This window comes from Glycine soja, chromosome 6 (assembly GCF_004193775.1).
Source record: "Glycine soja cultivar W05 chromosome 6, ASM419377v2, whole genome shotgun sequence".
Lineage (NCBI taxonomy): Eukaryota > Viridiplantae > Streptophyta > Magnoliopsida > Fabales > Fabaceae > Glycine > Glycine soja.
The window spans coordinates 35,349,416-35,371,619 of NC_041007.1; positions in this window are offsets into that span (position 1 = coordinate 35,349,416).

The window sequence follows — 22,204 nt, forward strand, 5'->3', positions numbered from 1 at the left end:
TGATATTAGTGGATATTTTGGATAATATGTTAAGGGTCTGTGTTGCGACCTGAGACCTTGATATTAAATGGATGGAATGATTATATATATATATATATATATATATATATATATATATATATATATATATATATATATATATATGTCGTCACAACGAAGAGATAATGTCGTCTATGTGCACATAGTGGAATGAATGTTTGATTATAAAGTGTTTATTCTTGAATAGCAGTTTATGAGTAGTTCTGAAATTATATTTCTTTGAGTACTGATTTTTAAAAGCGAGTGTATTTTATTTAGTTATTTATTTGATGTCCTTTTTTTAAATTTCTTTGGATGTAAAGACTCGTGCTATGTTGTGCTCTCCTATCTGTCCATTTTGTATATTATGCTCTCACTAAGTCCTTGTGACTTACCCCCTATTTTTATTTCATTTTCTCAAATACACAATAGTAGAATAACTAATTTCCTGGGATTTGCTGACATACCCAGGAATTTGATTATCTTTTGGTAGGCCTCTATTACGTCTGATGAATGTTTTGTTTGTAACTCCAGTATAATGCAGCTATAGGGACCAAGGTAGTAATAGATTTAGAGAGAATTCATTTATCTCAACATTTAAATGATTCTCTCTTATCGATATGATAATGATGTACTTATGATGTTTTGAGGCACTTGATGATTAGTATTTATAATCAACTTTGATATTAATGGATATTTTGGATAATATGTTAAGGGGACCTTGATATTAAATGGATGGAATGAGATTTATATATATATATATATATATATATATATTTTTTTTTTTTTTTTTTTTTTTTTTTTTTTTTTTTTTTTTTTTTTTTTTTTTTTTTTTTTTTTTTTTTTTTTTTTTTTTTTTTTTTTTTTTTTTTTTTTTTTTTTTTTTTTTTTTTTTTTTTTTTTTTTTTTTTTTTTTTTTTTTTTTATATATATATATATATCTGTGTGTGTGTGTGTGTGTGTGTGTGTGGATTTGTCTAGATATATTATGTGTTCTTTTACAGGTTATTTTTTTTTTTTTTTTTTTTTTTTTTTTTTTTTTTTTTTTTTTTTTTTTTTTTTTTTTTTTTTTTTTTTTTTTTTTTTTTTTTTTTTTTATTTTGTATAGGATAGGCTAGCCAGACTAAGGAAGTCATAGTCTGTGCGCCGGTCATGGCCCAAGGGTGGGTCGTGACAGTCAAGATTTGACCGACAAAATAAATGGCCTAGATATCACCAATTGGAGCAACACACGTTGAACAATCGAAAATCCCATCGACAAAATGAATGACCTAGATATTACCAATTGAAGCAACACACATTGAATGACCAATATCCCACCGACAAAATCAGCAGTCAAGATCCCAATGAATGGATTATGTTACTATTAGATTTTTTTTCTATAAATACAATGCATGTATTGCTATCATATACACTAACTCACAGACTCACTTCCTCTCATTCTCATATCTCTCTTTAACTTTTTCTTGACATTACTACCAAAGCCTAAACCATGGCATTTATAGTTGCTCCTCTTCTTTGGAAACAACACCTTCATAGATTTAGAGAAGTATGTAATACATTTTGTTTAATTGAATGTTATCACAAATAATGATGTTGTTATTATTCTGATTTCTGTAGGTAACAAACCATGTAATCTGGTCATATGCTCAGACTATACCTTCTTTAGATCCTAGAATTAAACCTTTGTTGGTTCAAGCAAGGTTTCCAAATGTTGCAAATCTCAAAAAAGTTTATATCGATGACGCTTTAGTGATTGCTTTGGTTGAAAAGTGAAGACTTGAGTCACATATGTTTCATCTTTCTGTTGTGAATGCACAATCACCTTAGAAGATGTTGCTCTTCAACTGGGTTTATATGTTAATAGAAGACTAATTACTGGCCCAACATATTATGATTGAGAACAAATGTGCGCAAAATATATAAGTGTTTTCCCCCTAGAGAATGCATTGATGGATCAATACTTAAACTAAAATGATTAAAAGAAAACATGTTGACTATCCCAGTAAAACCCACACCATAAGAACTTGCAGCCCATTGTAAGGCATACATTTTGGGGCCGATTATTAAGGTCTTGATGCTAAACAAGTTGGGGAACATAGTTCACCTAATTATTATATGTACCCTTGTTAGCAGATCTTGATCGGGCTAGCCAGTACATGTAGGGTTTGGCATGTTTAGCACATTTGCGCAGAGAAATGTGTAGGGCTATTTATCCCACATCCAAAAAAATGGAAGGATGTATAGTGTTGTTACAATCTTTGGCATGGTATGGAATGTCGTTCATTCAACCAAAGATCGAGTGACAGCTGTCATATTCACTTGCAACTAGATAAACAAAAAATTTCTCACTCAAACAAAGTTTATTTTTGGTAATGTATTTGACACTAACATTTTACATTTCACTAGATGGAGCGATATAGGGTATACAATTTTTTGGAATCTCACACGGTGATGTGATAGGCTACAGGTCAAGATTCGATAACATGCACAACGAGGAGGTTGAACCATTTGTTTTTTGTTTTATTTATGCAAACTTCGATTAAATTGTTTTTGAAATTACTAACGCAAGTTGTTTTTTCAATTCCATTGGATGCCTTACAGAGGTTGAGTCATTTCTGCCAGAAAATGCATACAAGGATTCCCAAATTTGGAGTATTTTGTGACTTTAATATATTTTCCAGTAGTAGTATGCCATCAAACTGGAATAACCATGTTCCAATTTGGACTTTGTCAAGATATACCAAAATCTACCACATAATCTTGACAAAGTCCATCATACTGACATGAGAGGACATAGTGATACAAACTGGGTAGAGGAACATCAATGGTGGATTGCAATTTGGAAGGAAAGATAAAAATATGTGTTAATCGACCAACCAATTCTAGGAAAGATTGAACATATGAGTCACTACATGAATTGGTATTGAGAAAATTCAAAAATTTGCCTAACATGGTTTGGAAATTATCCAAACATTGCTGCCACATCTCGTTCAGCTCCAGACATAGAAATTGAGCAACATCCTCCACAACAAAGTCCATAAGTTGTTGCCAGAATGCATGATGAAGGACTACAACAACATGCTCAATCATATGAATTCATGCCACAACCTGATCATCATTAAGAAAATTATGGGTACAATTCACAGTTCTTCAGTGCTAGCAGAAAAGACTTTACGAGCAATCTAATGGGTACAAATCTTCAAACATCGAAGTATGATTATGCGTACATGCAAAGTATGCTCATACCTTTGTCTGCATCCTTTAACCAAAGTATTGCTGGTAGTTCTTCCACCACTGACTTTGTCCAGGAAGAACAACTTGTTGTTCCTAATGAACAACTTGAACCACAAAAACATGGACGATTACGTTGACAGCTAGCAAGAAACAAACAACCTCCCAAATGTGGAACTGGTGGACACATACAACATTAATTGTGTGCCCTTATTAATTGCCCTTGTTAATTACGTCCTATTGTGTTGATTGCCAGTTTGCCTTTGTCAATTGAATGAACAATGAACAATGCATTAATTGATTGAGCACTACATTTTCCTAATACAAATTGACTAAACATTCATTTCTTCAAGACAATTTGACCCCACATTGCTTTTCCCCATACGATTTGACCTCACGTTGCTTGTTTCAAGACAATGTGATTGCACAATACTTTCTACTAGATAATTTGACTAAACAATATATTTTTCAAATAATGCAAACCAAATTTAATTAATTTAGACTCATTCTAAATCGTTTATATTACCGGTGCAATCTCAACTATTGGTATGAGTCACGTGAAAATAGTAGATCACCTAATATATATAGTAGCAAGGGGGTTGGATGCAACTCAACACCTTTGTTTGATATTCACCCTATTGCTTAAAACATGTAGAGTGTATTTGTTCTTGTGTATTATAATGATGACATGATTCCAACAAATGAAGGGATGGTATTTGAATGCCTTATTGATTCAAAAGTCATCACAATAAGTGAGGACATGTTGCTTGCTACCTTAAGAAAAATAATTTTTTACGCCAACCAAGGTTGCAAAATTTTAATAGATCTTTTTTGTCGTCAACCAATCTATGTAGGTGATGGTTGTGTGGTGTACAACTATATAGAGCTCAAACACGATGATGATGTAGGAAAAACATTTTTCATCTATTTAGAATTTAGTATCAAAGGCCCGATTGAGTTGAATGCAACTTTTGGACGTTCTCCAGATGAAATTCTTGCTTTGTTGCACAAACCAAGGAAATCGAGAACAACTGATGAGATAATTTTTCTAATGCATGATGAATCTATATAGTCATTGTACAAATTACTTGTTACTTTTTTAGAATAAACTTGCAATTCATGATTGTAATTTTTTTTGTTACTTGTTTTTAAGATTCTCTACTTTAATTGTGTTAGTCCTAGAGGATTATGATGTTTACCTAAGCTTTATTTATTTAAGTCTTTTTTTACGTCTTCTTCAATCTAGATAAACTTGGTTTCATTTAAGGATTATTTTTTAAAATATTATTCTACATAAATTATATTTAAGTACTCATAGTTATACATGTTTTATATATGTAATTTGTTTAGGTAAAAGAATTAGATCACTTTAATATATGTATTTTTTTTATAAATATTTAACTAAGTTATATTTATATTGAATATTTTTTATAAATTAATATATATAAATTTGTAAAATTAAAAAATTAAAACAAAAAACCAATTAATTTTTTTTAAAAAAATTATCTTTTTAAAAGAAAAAAAACACGTTATGAAATAATTGATTTCTGATTCTTAGGAAACTAATTTCATAACATGATTTAAAAAAAAGATGTTATGAAATCAATTCCCCATAAATCAATTTCATAATGTGTAAAAGAAAAAACACAAGTTAGAAATCGGTTTGATATAGTAAAATGTATCATCCATATAAATATTTTTGGGATGTATTATTTGGGTGAAAAAATCCCATATATGTCCCCCACATTATTCCTTGTTTTGATTTTCCTTTTAGCAGGATCCCTGGGTCTATTGTACACCATAGGAAACGTGTAATACACCAACACCAATGCCATGAACAAGTTGACTAAAAACAACAAAAAAATAAAGAAATATACACGCATCATTATGGGATATGACCGACATTGAATAGAGGTAGCAGTTGATGAACCAAAACATTGGCGAAAACAGTATTCTGCATACTCTCCCTCTTGAAACAAGCACAAAAATTGTTATGATTGTTGATATCGAAAGGAAAGTGTATTGAGAGAGGCAAATTTACGGCAGAGGGACACATTTATAAACTATTTACGGATTAGGGTCCCTTTTGAAAGAAATTGTTGGGGGGGTCTGTTTCTCATTTGATGCCGCCAGCTGCATCAGCGACTCCATTGATGTCGCCACTAGCTCTGGCGAGAATGGTGCTGATGTGGCTGGGTGTCGCTAGCACCAACAACATTACAGGGCAACCCGCCAGTAGCACCAGCGAGACCAATGTGGACCCTTCTTCACACCTTCTTCACGCCTTGACACAACTACAAATAGGGTTCTGACTTCACACAGCAGCTTAGGGCACTATTTGCAGGTAAGGGTGACATGCAGCAGGCTAGGGTTCTGCTCATTTGCAGGCTAGGGCATGGCATGCTGAGGGTTCACATGGATACAGTTTCATATTCACATGAGCATGTAATTATTGTAGAGAAGATCACATGCTGCATGGTGTAAATTGGCTTTAAATAAGAGCATTTGTAAGAACAAAATTTCACACTCAAAGCAAAGGTAGTTTGAAGAGAGAAACAAAGCAGTCCGAAGAGGAGAGAAAGAAAGGCAGTTTCGTGAAGTTTGATAATTTTGCTCAAAGTTAGTTATTTATTTAAAGTAAGGATATTTTGTATTTATTTAAAGGAATGATTTTTTATTGAGTCAATTTTTTAAAGCCTTCTTTCATTTTGTTTGAAGTGTAGTAATTTTGTGAATTAGATTTTTTATTTAAAAATGATTTGCAGTAATTATTTGTAAGCCTATTTTTTTTATGGTTTTAGTGTTTGAAAATTTTTTAAGTGTAACCCTTCCATTTATAAGCCTTCCATGTTGTGTCTGAAATTTTTTTGAAGTTGAGGAATTTTTCATAGAGCAAGCAAATAGATTTTTGTAATTTTATGATTGACAAAATATTTAGTTGAAGTAATAATTGTTTTTTTAGAAAAAAAATTGAACGTGAAGTTTAAGCGTATTAATGATTGTAATTAGGTGTTACAAATATTTACCTGGTTCCCTTATAGTTTAAGCGTATTAATTTTGTGAATTAGATTTTTTATTTAAAAATCATTAGCAGTAATTATTTGTAAGCCTATTTGTTTTATGATTTTTGTGTTTGAATTTTTTTTAAGTGTAACCCTTCCATTTATAAGCCTTCCATTTTGTGTCTGAAATATTTTTGAAGTTGAGGAATTTTTCATAGAGCAAGTAAATAGATTTTTTTATTTTTATGATTGACAAAATATTTAATTGAAGTAATAATTGTTTTTTTTAGAAAAAAAAAAATTGAACGTGAAGTTTAAGCGTATTAATTATTGTAATTAGGCCTTAGAAATATTTACCTAATTCCCTTATAGTTTAAGCGTACTAATTTTGTGAATTAGATTTTTTATTTAAAAATTATTAGCAGTAATTATTTGTAAGCCTTTTTTTTATGGTTTTTGTGTCTGAAATTTTTTTAAGTGTAACCCTTCCATTTATAACCCTTCCATTTTGTGTTTGAAATTTTTTAGAAGTTGAGGAATTTTTCATAAATTATTTAATTAGAGTAATTTTTTTAGAATAAAATATGAATACACAGGTTAAGTTTAATAGAGCAAGCAAATAAATATTTTTATATGTATCATTGACAAAATATTTAATTGAAGTAATAATTTTTTTGTTAGACTAAAATTTGAAGGTAAAGTTTAAGTGTATTAATTTTTTGAATTAGAATTTTTATTTTAAAATTATTATGAGTAATTATTTATAATCCTCTATGTTCATGGTTTTTGTGGCTTAGAAATTTGATGTGTGACCGTTTCGGTTATAAACTTTTGTTGATGATATTTGTGAGTTAAAACTATTTAGAGGTGACTCTTGAAGTTTTTGAAGTTAAAGAATTTTTTTTGAATTATTTAATTTGAGTAATAATTTTTTTGTTAGAATGACGTATCAATGTCTAGTTTAAGTTTAATAGAGGAAGCAAATAGATTTTTTTATTTTTATCATTCTCAAAATATTTAATTGAAGTAATAATTGTTTTATTTAGAAACAAATTTTAACGTGAAGTTTAAGCTTATTAATTTTTGTAATTAGGTTTTTTAGTTTGAAGTTATTTTAATAATGCTTAATTATTTACAAGCCTTTGTTCATGGGTGGACAGACCTTACAAATAATTACCCGATTCCCTTCTAGTTTTTTGAAGTTAGAATGAAATTTTAATCTGTAGTTTAAGTTAGTAGATAAATAAAACTGGACAATTTTGAATATATTCTATAGATAAATTAAAATACATGTGAAGAAAAATTTAAATAAATAATTTTTTTTCTACAACTAACAAAAACATAATTAAATAAAATATGGACTAACAAATTATTTATAATGCAAACAAATATTGAAATGCAAAAAATTATTTAAACAATATATATACAAAAATAATAATAATGTACAATGTATCATATATTTAATAATGTAAATTTCCTAAAACAAATAATATTAACCTATAAACTAAAACTAACACTATCTTATCATATATATATATATATATATAACTAAAAACTAAAAATAATTAACTCAAACAATATTAACTTATCAATTCATTTATTTAAAATTATACTATCTATATATAACATACAAAATTATAACACTAAAAAGGCAAATTTACGTGTATCTAATATTACAATTATTTATTTACATGTAAAATGCTTAAAATTTCTACAGCTAGCTAATATTACAAAAATTAAAAATTTACGTCTATCCTAAAATTTAAAAATATATAATTAAACCTTAAATTAACTCGTGCCTAATATTTCTACAGTTAGCTAATATTACGTGTGTCTAATATTTCTAAAGTTAATAATACGTGTGGCTGACAAAAAATATTTCTACAACTAATTAATATTACGTGTGCCTAATATTTCTACAAATAGCTAATTAATATTACATATATTACGTGTGCCTACCCAATATTAAGTAGATTACCTGGGCCTAATATTTCTAAAGCTAACATTATATCACATATATAATATCTAAAAATATATACACCAAACCAAACTAACTAACATATATAATATCTAAAAATATATACAACAAACCAAATTAACTAACCTAACCTTTAAATATCTATTAATACATAAAAATTAAGAACAACATAGTAACTAACCTAACCTTACAATATCTATTAATCCTAATTAACCTAAACTTACAATACCTATTAATACTAACTAACCTACTATTTTTATAATATTAACAACAGAAAATATAAATCAGAATATATAAATCTTTTTTAAAAAAATCACTTACCAGGAATGAATTATGGAAGACACATCAAAATAAAGTTGAAGGAAGTGCAGCACACACGTACACACTCACTCACTGCAACTCAACAAAGGAGAAAGAAGAAAGCTTGGAGAAGAGAAGAGAAGTTTGCGTAAAAATTTAAGTTTCTGGAGGTTATTTTTATAGAAGGAAATGTAAAGAAGCAACGGTCAAAAAGCTAAACTAAGGCTACTTTGCGTTTTCGGTGCATGCATGCAACCCTAACACCTGCAAAGCTGCAACCCTAACACCTGCAAAGCTGTAACCCACCCTCACGAGATGCACCTATCTCGCCACTAGAGAAGGCGACACCTTCACGAGATGTATCTCGCCACCAGAGAAGGCGAGACCTTCACGCCAGTCCTACGTGGACATATCTCGCCAATGGTGAAGGCGAGAGCTCCCTTCACATATCTCGCCAGTCCAGAAGGCGAGACCCTCTGTCCACGTCACGCCCTGTAACGCCAATGGGAATGGCGGATCAACCATTATCGCCAGCACCACCAGCGGTTTCCATGGAAAACAAACCCCCTCCGCAATTACTTTTAAAAAAGACCCCTTTAAGTAAATAGTTTCTAAAGATAACCCCTTTACGTAAATTTGCCTATTGAGAGACCATAACAAACGAAATCAGCTCCAGACATAACAGATATCGCAGCGTTTCCAAGACTTTATTTAATTTTGCTTTCTTAAATGTGAGACTCCATATTTCTTCTACCACCAATTACTTTCTATCTTTTTTTTCCACTTTCACAACAGAATGTAATGTAATCAATCCTGCAGCAAGGACTTTTTTTTTCATGCTATATTGTTATAGATTAGTGCATGTACTCGAGTGCACAGGAAATGCTATTTTTAATTTTATTTCTTTTAGGGACATGTATATGGATAACATATTAATTTGTTATATAATTTAATATGTTTTCTTAAATACATAAGTAAATTTTCACTGAAAGAGCATAAAATGTTAGAATTACTTTAGTTAAATTTGATTTTAAACATTATTTTTAAATGTATAACTTAGATTCAATCCAAAGAAAACTAACCCTTTATAACTGTTTATAGTCAACATACAATAATAGAATTGGATTTTATTAATTTCTTTTAAGAATATTGTCTTTAAAAATAGGTTTGAAAGTCCATAGTATTTCAATTGATATAAAATGATAAATTTAAATTTATATCATTCTGTATCAAAATAACTTATTGAATTCTTCAGTAAAATTGTTAACTTATTAAATTGTTAAATAATATAATGTTATTATATTCATCAGTAAAAATATTAACTTATAAGTATTTATTCTCTTATAGATTTAGTTAGAACATAAAAAATCCGAAGAATTAATTTTAGTTATACCATATATAAAAATTAAAATTGGTTTTGCTGATATTTTCTTAATTATGCATGTCGCGCACTGATTTATCACACGATGTAAATTCTATATTAATTAATATCTAGGACGGTTAGTTATTAATTAAGAGTAAACATCTTCGTGCCTTTATGATTTTCTTTATACTTTTGATTTAAATTATGAGTTTATTTTTTTATTTAGACAGAAAGATGAATTTGAGTGAAAAGTTTTGAAGGAAAGAAGAAGTGAGAAACGGGAAAGGAAGAAGAGTACGTGTCACCTTTATTAGCTGTATTTTAAGAAATTTTTAAATCAAATAAATAATTCTATTGTTTTAATTAAAAAATTGATATAGTTTTAAAATCAGAAAAATTGGTAGTTTTAATTATCAAATTGGAATATTTTGAAAATAAAAAATATGGACAGTTTTAATTAACATATTTTGTTATTTTTAAAATTAAAAAAATGAGCAAGTTTAATTAATAATTGGTAGATTTTTAAAATTCAAATTTCAAGCCACTCTTCAATAACTATATGTTTAAATATTATTTAAAATTTTATAGATAAAGATGTAATAAAAATTATTGAAATATATTGATTTTAACACAATAAAAATGAAATAGCACAATGAAGATAATGGAGATGTATAATGAACTTCATGTGCATATGTATCTTCATTTACATCCTTTCAAAATACTATTAGAAAATTATTTTTTATTACCTACATTTGAAGACGGTTTCTATATATCATTTTATAATATTAGGCTGTGATAATTTTAAAAATGATAGGAGATGTACAATGACGATTTTTCAAAAATCATCTTAGAAGATTATTATTCTAAAATTTTTCGTTATTTTTAATATTTGAATGTATCCTCTAGCCACTTTCCCACACTCTAAAGTGGAAATACATATTTTCACTCTCGAACGACCAAACCCTCAAAATCCTCTTTCTCCCTCCCACCATCTTTGTTGTTTCTACAATGGCGGAGCCAAAACTGAGAGTTGCGATCTGACCCACATAGAGCGCGTGGGCACGCATTTCCATATTCACGGCCTTGGCCTGAAATCCTCTCTGGAGTCGCGTACTATCTCAGACGGCATGGTCAAGCTAATCATCACCCACAAGGCCGCTGGCGTGATCCTCCAGATGATCTAAGACGACAAAATCGCCGACCGCACAATCCTCTTGACCGGCCAGCCCGGCATTGGCAAGACCAAGTCCCTCGAGCTCAAAACCCCCTTCACCATGATCACCTAGGCTCAAAATCTTCTCCCTCGAGATGTCGAAAATCACATGTTTTATGTGCCTGAGATAAATCAAAGCCTTTTGAGTGTTGGACAAATGCTTGAAAAGAACTATACCTTGCATTTTGAAGACATGAGATGCACCATATTTGATCCCTTAGGGAGTGAGCTAATGTCTGTCAAAATGAGAGATAAAAGTTTTCTAATATAGTGGAAAGAAAAAACTATGCATGCTTTTCCTAGTACTATAAATGATTCTGTTTTGTGGCATAAAAGACTTGGTCATTTTAGCTTTTCCACTTTGAAGAAAATGAGCTCAAATGGTTTAGTTCAAAATTTACCTTCCATTGGAAATGATGTTGATGTGTGTGATGTCACTACTACAAAGAATGGTTTTAATCTGTTGTGCGCGCCCAAACCTTGTGTCCAAAGCTCTGTGTTGGCGTCAAAAGGCCTCTCCTGTCATTGTTGCTTCCGCAGCTGCCACCGCCGCCGCCATGCTCGTTAAAGTTATGGTTGTCGCTTGTTGCCATTGGTCGTGACTGCGTGTGTTTGTGCTTATGACTGTCGTCTAGAGCCATAGGTTCTCATTGCTGGTGTCGGTCCAGAGCTTTCATCGCCATCGCCGCAAGTTTCAGGTTCCCTTCTTCTCTTCATTAGTATTAAGTTGAATGCTTTTCCCCTGTTCTATTTTTGCGTTTCGTGAGAGTAAGAGTGATTGAGTTTAGTGGGATAAAATAAAACTAGTTCGAGTTAGGAATAAATTTGAATACCACAGTAAATCATTAGCAAAAACAAATGTGTGTGAATTTCATCAATGCAAAACACATGTAATCCCTTTCAAGAGTTACTTGAAGTAACTTAGGTGTCTTTTTATATTTGACGTAAAAATCCTGAACATGAGTTTGGAAGTGTTCAAACCTGCACTAAATCTATAACTATTTTGGTAGTATTATACTTTCCTAATATTACCTAGACAGAATAATTCAACAATGAAAAGAAACTGAAGCCTGGAGCATATATAGCACCTCAAGTTCTTCCTCAACCTATATCTTTTCTAAATTTTTATTCTTGCAGGTAACTTTCATTAACACTTCATACATTTCTAGTAGTTAGTAAGAACTAATAAGTGTTAATAAAGTGTTTAGAGTAAAAAGTACCAATTATTACTCTAATAATTTCTGATATGGTAGCATAAGGATGCTTTGTTCATTCCTAAAGAAATTATCAAGATCAACCTTGGTCTTGATTTGAACCAACCTGTTGAAGTAGTTGATTGATTGTGGTTGTGTATTAAGCAAAACCTCAACCGATGGTGTGATGTTGATGTTTGTCCAAAACAACACTGAACCAAGCCAGCTTATTTTGATGCAATCAGATTACCTCAAACCCAATCGAGGGAACTTGTCATTCAAGAGAGAAACAAGGCATTTGGAGTCACCAAGGAATAGGGCTATGAAGGTAGCTCTTATAGTCTTTGTTCCATTTTGTAGAAGTGAACAATATTATGAAAAAAAGACATAATGCATATAAGTTTCATATAAAATCTTTTTAAATTAATAACAAATGAATAAACTAGTCAAATCAAGTGACTTATAAATGAATAAAGAATAACTTTTTTCAATGAATAGTAAAAATGTTACATGAATACTTCTTGAATTGTAGAAGTGATAGATTCACATCTAAATCATATGAATCAATATTAATTTCATTTCATTTTATAAGATTTTTTTTTATAAAACATATTAGTATATAAATGATAAAATACACGTAATTCGTAGGATCAGAAAGCTACAACTACTTGACAACTTACTATAATGGAAACCCATGTCACAAATTGGTTGTCTATGTATTCACAATTGGTGGTACTACATGACTAGGATTGTTGTAATGACACTCTCTCAAACTTCTTGTGTTTGCGGAATGAATAAGACTCGCTAAAATTAGCTTGTTTGCCATGGACACCAGTAAGATTAAATTTAATATTGATTTAATTAAAACTATATACACATTTCAATCATGTTTTGGATGGGAGTTGTGACCCAACTCACATAATGGATTATCTTGACGGAAAGTGCCTCAGCTTCAATCTACATGTGTTGCGCGATGATTGAAGTAAATGTTTGAATGCAGATGTTTAAGATAAATACGTACATAGTAGATTATACATTCATCAAAAGGAAAGTTATTGTCCTTAAAAAGACTTAAGCCCTGTCTTAGAGAATCTAACCCATCTTCAACTTCTATAATAGAAATAAGGCTATTATATAAATTGTAAACACTCAAAGTGCTTTGTACCTAGTTTTGAAGGTAAAAAATTCTGACCTTTATTCATTTTTGTACAATCCAAAGCACACAGGTGAGCTAGACATAAAGAAGATGTAGCTCATTCTAGTTATCAATCATGGAATAATGTATTTATATATACACTGCACAATTCTTATTTAACTAATTCTCCTGTCATTTGACTAGATAAGTTTTATATATATATATATATATATATATATATATATATATATATATATATATATATATATATATATTAATATTCGATGTTCAATGTAATTTGTAGGCACTTTTCATTTTCCTATTTTCATCTTCATCACGACATTCGTTGTTAGAGATTGTTAGTGACATCATAGGTACAAAAGTCTTTCATACTCTTTTCAGGCTTTTATTTGTTACAAATGCTTTTATAACTTGTATAATGTGATTAATGACTATTGCCTTATATACAAGTTATGTTCATTATGAGTTAACCTTAGTTTCTTATTTGAGATTTAATACAATGATTCTTCTGGATAGTTTGGATTAATTATTGTATTGAATCTTGAATTGTCCGTTCTGATAATTTGGAAAGAGACATTTTTGTTTATAGTAGATTCATTTGTATAGGTTAAGTCTTTTTTCTTAATTTTGATGAAATTTTGGTACAATGCATTTCACTTTGTTCTCTGAGTGCGTACTTGAATGTGGTGGAATTCATGTCACCACTTTCATGTCATATAATTGGAGATCAATGGGAAATGCTAACAAAATTTTGTCAAATTTAAGAAAAGAGACTTAACCTTTACGTATGAATCTACTATAAAAAATGTCTTTCTGAATGGGATAGGACCACACCTTTAATGAAAAAGTAAGGTTTTCATGCATGGAATAATTTTGTGAGTATCACAGAGTTATTAATTAGATGGATTGAAGTTGGATGAATACAAGTTGCATGAGTCCTGCGTATGAGGAAGACGTTGAACAATTCTTCGAATTTTCCTCTGAAAGAAGTCGACCGGGTTAGGATGGAAAATATTTTTTTCCTTGTGTAAACTGTTTGAATGAGAGATGACAAGTACTAGATGACATACGAGCACATCTTCTATGTGATGGGATTAAGAAGAATTATACGACATGGATATGGCATGGTGAATTGACAGACATGCAAATGGGATCCCAAACTGAACCAGTTGATGTAGGAATGAGAGATCAATTAGAGGATATGATTCATGATCTTGGACAAGAGTCTTTTAAGAAAGCACATGCCCCTATGTATGATACATTAGAAAGTGATTCGAATAAGCCTTTGTATCCGGGGTGCAAGAAGTCTATGACGTTGTTGTCAGCGATGTTAAGTCTGGTTAATGTCAAGGCTAGATATGGATTGAGTGAAGTTTCACTTCACTGCTTCAAGTAGTGCAGAATATGCTTCTAGAGGAAAACACGTTGCCAAAAAGTTATTATCAGTCGAAGAAGATATTGTGTCTGATGTGTATGCAGTATCCGAAAATTCTTACATGCCTTAATGATTGCATACTATATAGACAAGAGTTTGAAGAAATGCATAATTGCCCTAGGTCTGGGATATCACGATACAAAGTGAAGGATGATGACGAGTGTAGTAGTAACAAAAGCACAGAGAAAGGTCCCCAGAGGAAAACACTCACTGCTTCAGGTAGTGCAGGATATGCTTCCAAAGGAAAACACGTTTCCAAAAAGTTATTATCAGATGAAAAAGATATTGTGTTCGATGTGTATGCAATATCCAAAAATTCATGCATGCCTTAACGATTGCATACTATACAAACATGAGTTTGAAGAAATGCATAATTACCCCAGGTTTGGGATATCACGATGAAGGATGATGACGAGTGTAGTAGTAACGAAAGCACACAAAAAGGCCCCCCAACAAAGGTGTTATGGTATCTTTTAATCATTCAAAGGTTTAAGTATCTATTTACTAATAGAGATGACGCAAAAGACCTTACATGACATGCAAATAGGAGAAACTGCGATGGAATGCTCTGTCACCCGACTAATTCCTCCCAGTGGAAGAAGATTAATCATTTGTGTCCAGATTTTGACAAAGAGGCAAGAAATCTTAGGCTTGGACTTGCCACTGATGGAATGAATCCCTATGGTAGTTTAAGTACTAAGCATAGTTCGTGGCCTATTTTGCAAGTAATTTACAACTTGCCTCCTTAGTTGTACATGAAGTGAAAATACATGATTGATGTTTATCTCAGTCCCTTGATTGAAGACTTGACAAAGTTGTGGGATGAGGGGATTGTCATGTTTGATGGGTATCGAAATGAGACATTCAAGTTGCTTACAATGCTATTTTATACCATTAATGACTTTGCAACATACATGAATTTGAGTGGATATAGTGTTAAGGGTCATCATGCAAGCTATGAACAACTAAAACATGGAAGAAAAACGATATACACTCGACATCGACATTTTCTGAAACCTTATCACCCTTACCGGCGATTGAAAAAAGCTTTTAATGGAAACCAGAGCATGAAAGTGCACCGATACCGTTAACTGGTGAGTAGGTTCTTGAGCGGGTTGAGGACATCAATACTATATTTGGAAAGACCCAAAAGAAGCCAACAAGTAAAACTTGCATATGGAAGAAGAGGTTGATATTGTTTGATCTTCCATACTGATCCGATCTAGATGTCAGACATTGTATCGATGTTATCATTTGGAGAAAAATGTGTGTGATAGTGTCATTGGCATGCTTCTTAAAATTCAAGGCAAGACAAAGGATGGTTTGAATACTCGTCAAGATCTAGTTGAGATGGGTATATGTGACCAGTTACATCCAAGGTTTGATGGTAAGAAAATATACTTGTCTCCAACATGTCATACTTTTGTCAAGAAAAGAGAAGACAAGTTTCTGTCAGTGTCTATGTCATGTCAAAGTGTCATAGGATACTCTTCAAATATGAAGAGCCTTGTGCAACTGAAAGATTTATTTTCTGCTATTTATAGATGATTTTACAAGGATAAGTTGGGTGTTTTTTCTAAAGCAAAAGTCAGAAGCAGCTCCTCCATTTCAGAAGTTCAAGCCTATGGTTGAAAATGAGGTTGGATGTCAAATTAAAAAGCTCAGATCTGAATATGGGACTGAGTATACAGGGGAATTTTAAAAACTTTTGTGAACAAGAAGGAATTCAGCATCAATTCATCGTTCCTTACACTCCTCAACAAATGGAGTGAGTGAAAGGAAAAACATGACAATGATGGAAATGACTTGGTGCTTGCTTTTTGAGAAAGGTCTTCCTAAGAGTTTTTGGGCTAAGGCTGTAAATACCTTAGTTTAGTTGCAGAATTTGCTGCCTACCAAAGCCTTGAATGACAAAACACCATTTGAAGCATGGTTTGAAAGGAAGCCTTTGGTGGAGCACTTAGAATATTGGGTTGTGTGTGCTGCAGTCATGTTCCAACAGTAAAAAAGGATAAGTTGGATCACAAATCAGAAGTTGGCCTCTTTTTAGGGTATAGTAATAACTCCAAAGGATACGAGTGTACAATTTGGAGACAAAAAAAAAAAACTTATGGTCAGCAGAGATGTGAAGTTTGATGAAGTTTCCAGATGGAATTGTGAGAAATGTCAAGCTGAAGGCTCAAGTAAAAGGCTACTTGGAGAAGACAATTTGCAAGAACTGAATTTTGATGACGAAGTAGAAAACTATGACAGCGACACTGATTTTCCAATGAGAGGTACAAGATCTTTGAAAGATGTTTATGCTAGATGCAATGTTGCTGCATTAGAGCCAAAAAGGTATGATGAAGCTGCTGAATTTGAGAATTGGAGAGCTACCATGCAGGAGGAGATGAAGATGATAGAAAAAAATCAGACTTGGTGTTGATAGACCAAGTAATAAAAATGTGATTGTTGTAAAGTGGGTTTACAGAACTAAGCTCAATCCTGACGGTTCTATAAACAAACTTAAGGCTAGATTGGTGCTAAAAGGTTATTCATAGCAGCCACGCGTTGATTTTTCAGATACTTTTGCATCAGTTGTGAGGCATGATACGATCAGATTAATGATTTCTATGGCAGCAAAACATGGCTGGAAAATCTATCATTTTGATGTAAAATCAGCTTTCTTGAATGACCTGCTTGATGAAGACATATATGTTGATCAACCTGAAGGTTTAAGTTTCGGGAAGTGAAGATAAAATCTACAAACTTCAAAAAGCTCTTTATGGCCTAAAACAGGCTCCAAGAGCTTGGTATAGCAGGATTGATAGTTATCTTTTGAAAAAGGGCTTTAGAAGAAGTGAAAATGAAGCCACCTTATACGTGAAGAAGTGGAAAAATGACTGACTTAGGTGAAATAAAGGACATGGAAAAAGAATTTGAAATGACTGACTTGGGTGAAATTAAGTATTTTCTTAGAATGGAGATTTCTCAATTTAATGACGGGATCTTCATTTCACAAAAGAAATATGCTTTGGTGATATTGAAGTTTTGCATGGAGCAATGCAAGCCTATTGCCACTCCAATTGTTGTGAATGAAAAGTTATCAATGAACGATGGTATTGATAAAGCAGATGATTTTGTTTATAGAAGTATAATTGGTAGTTTGTTGTATCTGTCAGCAACAAGACCAGACATTATGTTTGTTGCAAGCTTGCTTTCTAGATTCATGCATTCACCTAGTCAAGTTCATTTTCGTGCTGCAAAGAGAGTTTTGAGGTATATAAGAGGTACAACTGATTATGGTTTGTATTTTTTAAAAACTTAAAGTGGAGAACTTCAAGGATATGCAATAGTGACTGGGCAAGAAGTGTAGATGAAGCTAAGAGCACCTCTGGTTATGCTTTCTCATTTGGCAGTGCTGCTTTTTTCATGGAATTCAAGCAAGATATTGTGGCCCAATCCTCAGTAGAAGCTGAGTATATTTCAACTGCAGCTGCAGCAAATCAAGCTATTTGGCTAAGGAAGATTCTGTTAGATGCGGGTCAAATTCAAGATGGAGCTATTGTCATTTGGGTGGACAATAAGTCAGCCATTTGTATTGCCAACAATCCTGTCCAGCATGGAAGAACTAAGCACATCAAGGTGAAGTTTCATGCCATTAGAGAAGTTGTGAAGTCAAGAGAAATCAGCTTGGAGCCAGTGTTGTTAAATGGCGGCCATGGTGGCGCCATGGCGGTTTTCCGTGGCGGATTTTCGAAAAAACGCCACCGAATAGCGGTGGCGTTGCGGGTTTGGGATGGCGGCACCATGGCGGTCGTGGCGGGGTGGCAGAAATGGCGGAATTTGGTGGGTTTTTGTCCGCGGTAGGAGTTGGGCCGACCCGACCCAACCCTACCCGGTTATTCATTAAATAAAAGACTCCAAAAGCTTGCCTTCAGCCTACCTGCGTCCCTCCAAAAGCTTACCTTCAAAACCTTCTCTGCCTGCGTAACTCCCAGCCGCCGCCGCGACACCACCCAACCGTCGCCGCGACACCACCCCTTCCCGCAGTTCGCACGCGCACGCATCGCGACGAGCCCCGGCAACGTACGAACGACAGCGACGAGCCCCGGCAACGCACGAAGAAGAAGACCCGCGAAGGAAGAAGACGAAGTCACGAAGAAGAAGAAGAAGACGCGGGTCAGACCTGCTTTTTTTTTAATTTTGTTTTGGGCTTTTTGCTGTTTGACACCCCATTTTTCTGTCTACAGCTTTTTTTTCCTTTTGCTATTTGACACCCCTTTTTACTGTTAACAGTCCCTTTTTTTCGTATTTGACACTACAATTTTTTTTCCTGTTCAGACCTCTTTTAAATGGCTGAACCATCATCCGATGCTGCTACTGCAAGTGCAACGAGGAAAAATAAGGCAGACCCAGGCTGGAAATATTGCCATTCACTAGTGGAAGGAGATACAAACACCATTGTTTGTAATTTCTGTGGAAAAATCACTAAGGGAGGAATAACCCGAGCCAAACAACACCTGATTGGGAAGTCGGGCAACGTTGCAGCTTGCAAGAAAACTCCCCCAAATGTAGTCGAAGAGTTGAAGGAATATATGGCTACAAAAAAAAGTGGGACCACTTACAGTACTTCTGGCAGTGGTAATATGGCAAATATAAGACTTTGAATTTGGTGAACCGATTGGATGTGATGGAAGTGAAGAAGATGAGTTTGCGGACTCTTGTAATGCTGCTGCAAGTGCAAAGACAAAGTGTGGGACTAAAAAAGGACCAATGGACAAATTTTGTAAGAATCCAGAAAATGCAATCAATCGGAGAAAAATGGAGATGCTGAGGCAAATGAACATAAGAGAGTCAATGGATAAGAATGAAGTATTGAAGGTGCATCAACATATTGCTCGCTTTTGGTACCAAGCAGGTTTGTCATTCAACCTCATTAAATTGAAAAGCTTTGAGAAAATGGTTGTAGCCATTGGTCAATATGGGCCACATTTGCCCATTCCTAGCTATCATGACATCAGAGTTCCACTCTTGAAGAAGGAAGTTGAATATACTGAAAATTTGATGAAAGGCCATAGGGAGCAATGGGTCAAGTATGGTTGTACTATTATGTCCGATGCATGGACTGATCGGAAACAAAGATGCATCATTAATTTTTTGATTAACTCTCAAGCTGGTACCATGTTTTTGAAGTCTGTTGATGGCTCTGATTTTGTAAAGACAGGTGAAAAGCTTTTTGAGTTGCTTGATGCCATTGTGGAGGAAGTTGGAGAAGAGAATGTTGTTCAAGTTGTAACCGATAATGGAAGCAACTATGTTTTAGCGGGTAAGTTGTTGGAGGAGAAAAGGAAACATATTTATTGGACTCCTTGTGCAGCTCATTGTATTGATTTGATGCTTAAAGATATTGGGAAGCTTCCCTTGATAACGAAGACAATTAGAAGGGCAATTAATCTAGTTGAGTTTATCTATGCCCATTCTAGTACCTTAAGTTTGTTGAGAAATTTTACAAACAAGAGGGAATTGGTGAGACATGCTATTACTAGATTTGCCACTTCTTATCTAACCTTGGAAAGGCTTCACAAAGAGAAAGCCAATATTAGAAAAATGTTTACTTCTGATGAATGGACCTTGAACAAGCTATAAGGAGCCTAAGGGAAAAGAAGCTGCAAAGGTAGTGCTCATGCCTTCTTTTTGGAATAGTGTGGTTTACACTCTTAAAGTCATGGCTCCACTTGTGAAAGTGCTTCGTCTTGTGGATGGTGAAAGGAAACCAGCCATGGGCTATATTTATGAAGCAATGGACAAGGCAAAAGAAACAATTATCAAGTCTTTCAACAACAATGAAAGCAAGTACAAAGATGTGTTTGCAATCATTGATAAAAGATGGAATTGTCAGCTTCATAGGCCATTGCATGCAGCTGCCCACTTCTTAAATCCAGAGTTCTTTTATGACAACACTGACTTGGAGTTTGATTTTGAGGTCACCAATGGTTTGTTTGAGTGCATTAAGAAGTTGATTCCATAATTTGATGTGCAACAAAAAATTCTAACCGAGTTGCATCTTTACAAGATTGGTGCTGACCACTTTGGTTCCGACTTTGCAATGGCTCAAAGGAAAACCCATTCTCCTAGTAAGAAACTTTTATCATACTATTTTTTTTATGTATTAGTTTTATAATTCAGAATTCTAAGTTATGCTCTTGGTTGGTAATTGGTATTGCAGCATATTGGTGGCGAATGTTTGGGTCACAAACTCCAAATTTGCAGAAGCTAGCTATTAAGATTTTGAGTTTGACTTGCAGTGCTTCAGGATGTGAAAGAAATTGGAGTGTGTTTGAGCAAGTAATTGTGACAAAACTCTAACTATACTTTTTAATTTTATTTAATTTTGATGATCAAGTTTTATTTGGAGTATATTTGAGATTGAAATCAACATTTATTTGTTATGTTGTAGATTCATTCCAAAAAAAGAAATAGGCTTGAGCACAAGAGGTTGCATGATTTGGTGTTTGTCAAATACAACCAACAATTGAAGCAAAGATATAATGCAAGAGATGAAATTGATCCAATTTCTCTTAATGATATTGATGTATGCAATGAATGGCTCGTGGGAGAGATGGATCAAGATGATGATAATGATGCTGGAAATGATTTGGTATTTGAAGATGATGATGCTCTAAATTGGGCAACTGTGTATCAGGCTTCGGGGGTTGGAGAGTGTAGGATGTATACTAGGCGAAAAAAGCAAAAAACAAGTGTTGCTGCTGTCCAAACTTCTAAAAATCAGGCAATGATTGTTGGATCTTCATCAAGGAAGCAAAAAGCAGTCCAAGAAAATGATGAGGATCTAGATGTTGAGGAGAATATTGATGTTGAATCTGAAAAAGAAGAAATCATGGTCAATTTTGAGGCGTCTGATGGGGAAGAGGGAGATGCTCCATTACCATATGATAACAACGAAGATGATTATGTTGGGATTGGAGAAGATGATTAGAGCCTCAACCTTCACTTTGCACTTTGCATTATGTTTTTATCATTTTCTTATTTTGAACTCTTTAATGAGTTTATTTGGTGTTCGTACTTGATTATTGTATGAACTCATGAAACTTTTTTAGTTTATTTGAATGCAATCCTTTGTTTTTTTCAATTTCAATGAGTTTATATATATGTTTTTTTTTTGTCCGCCATGACATCCGCCATTTTCCGCTACGCCATCCGCCATATTTTTATGGCGGATTTTTTACTTTCCGCCATGAACCGCCATCCGTCATTAACAACATTGCTTGGAGCATTGCAGCTCTGAAGAACAGATTGCTGACATAATGAC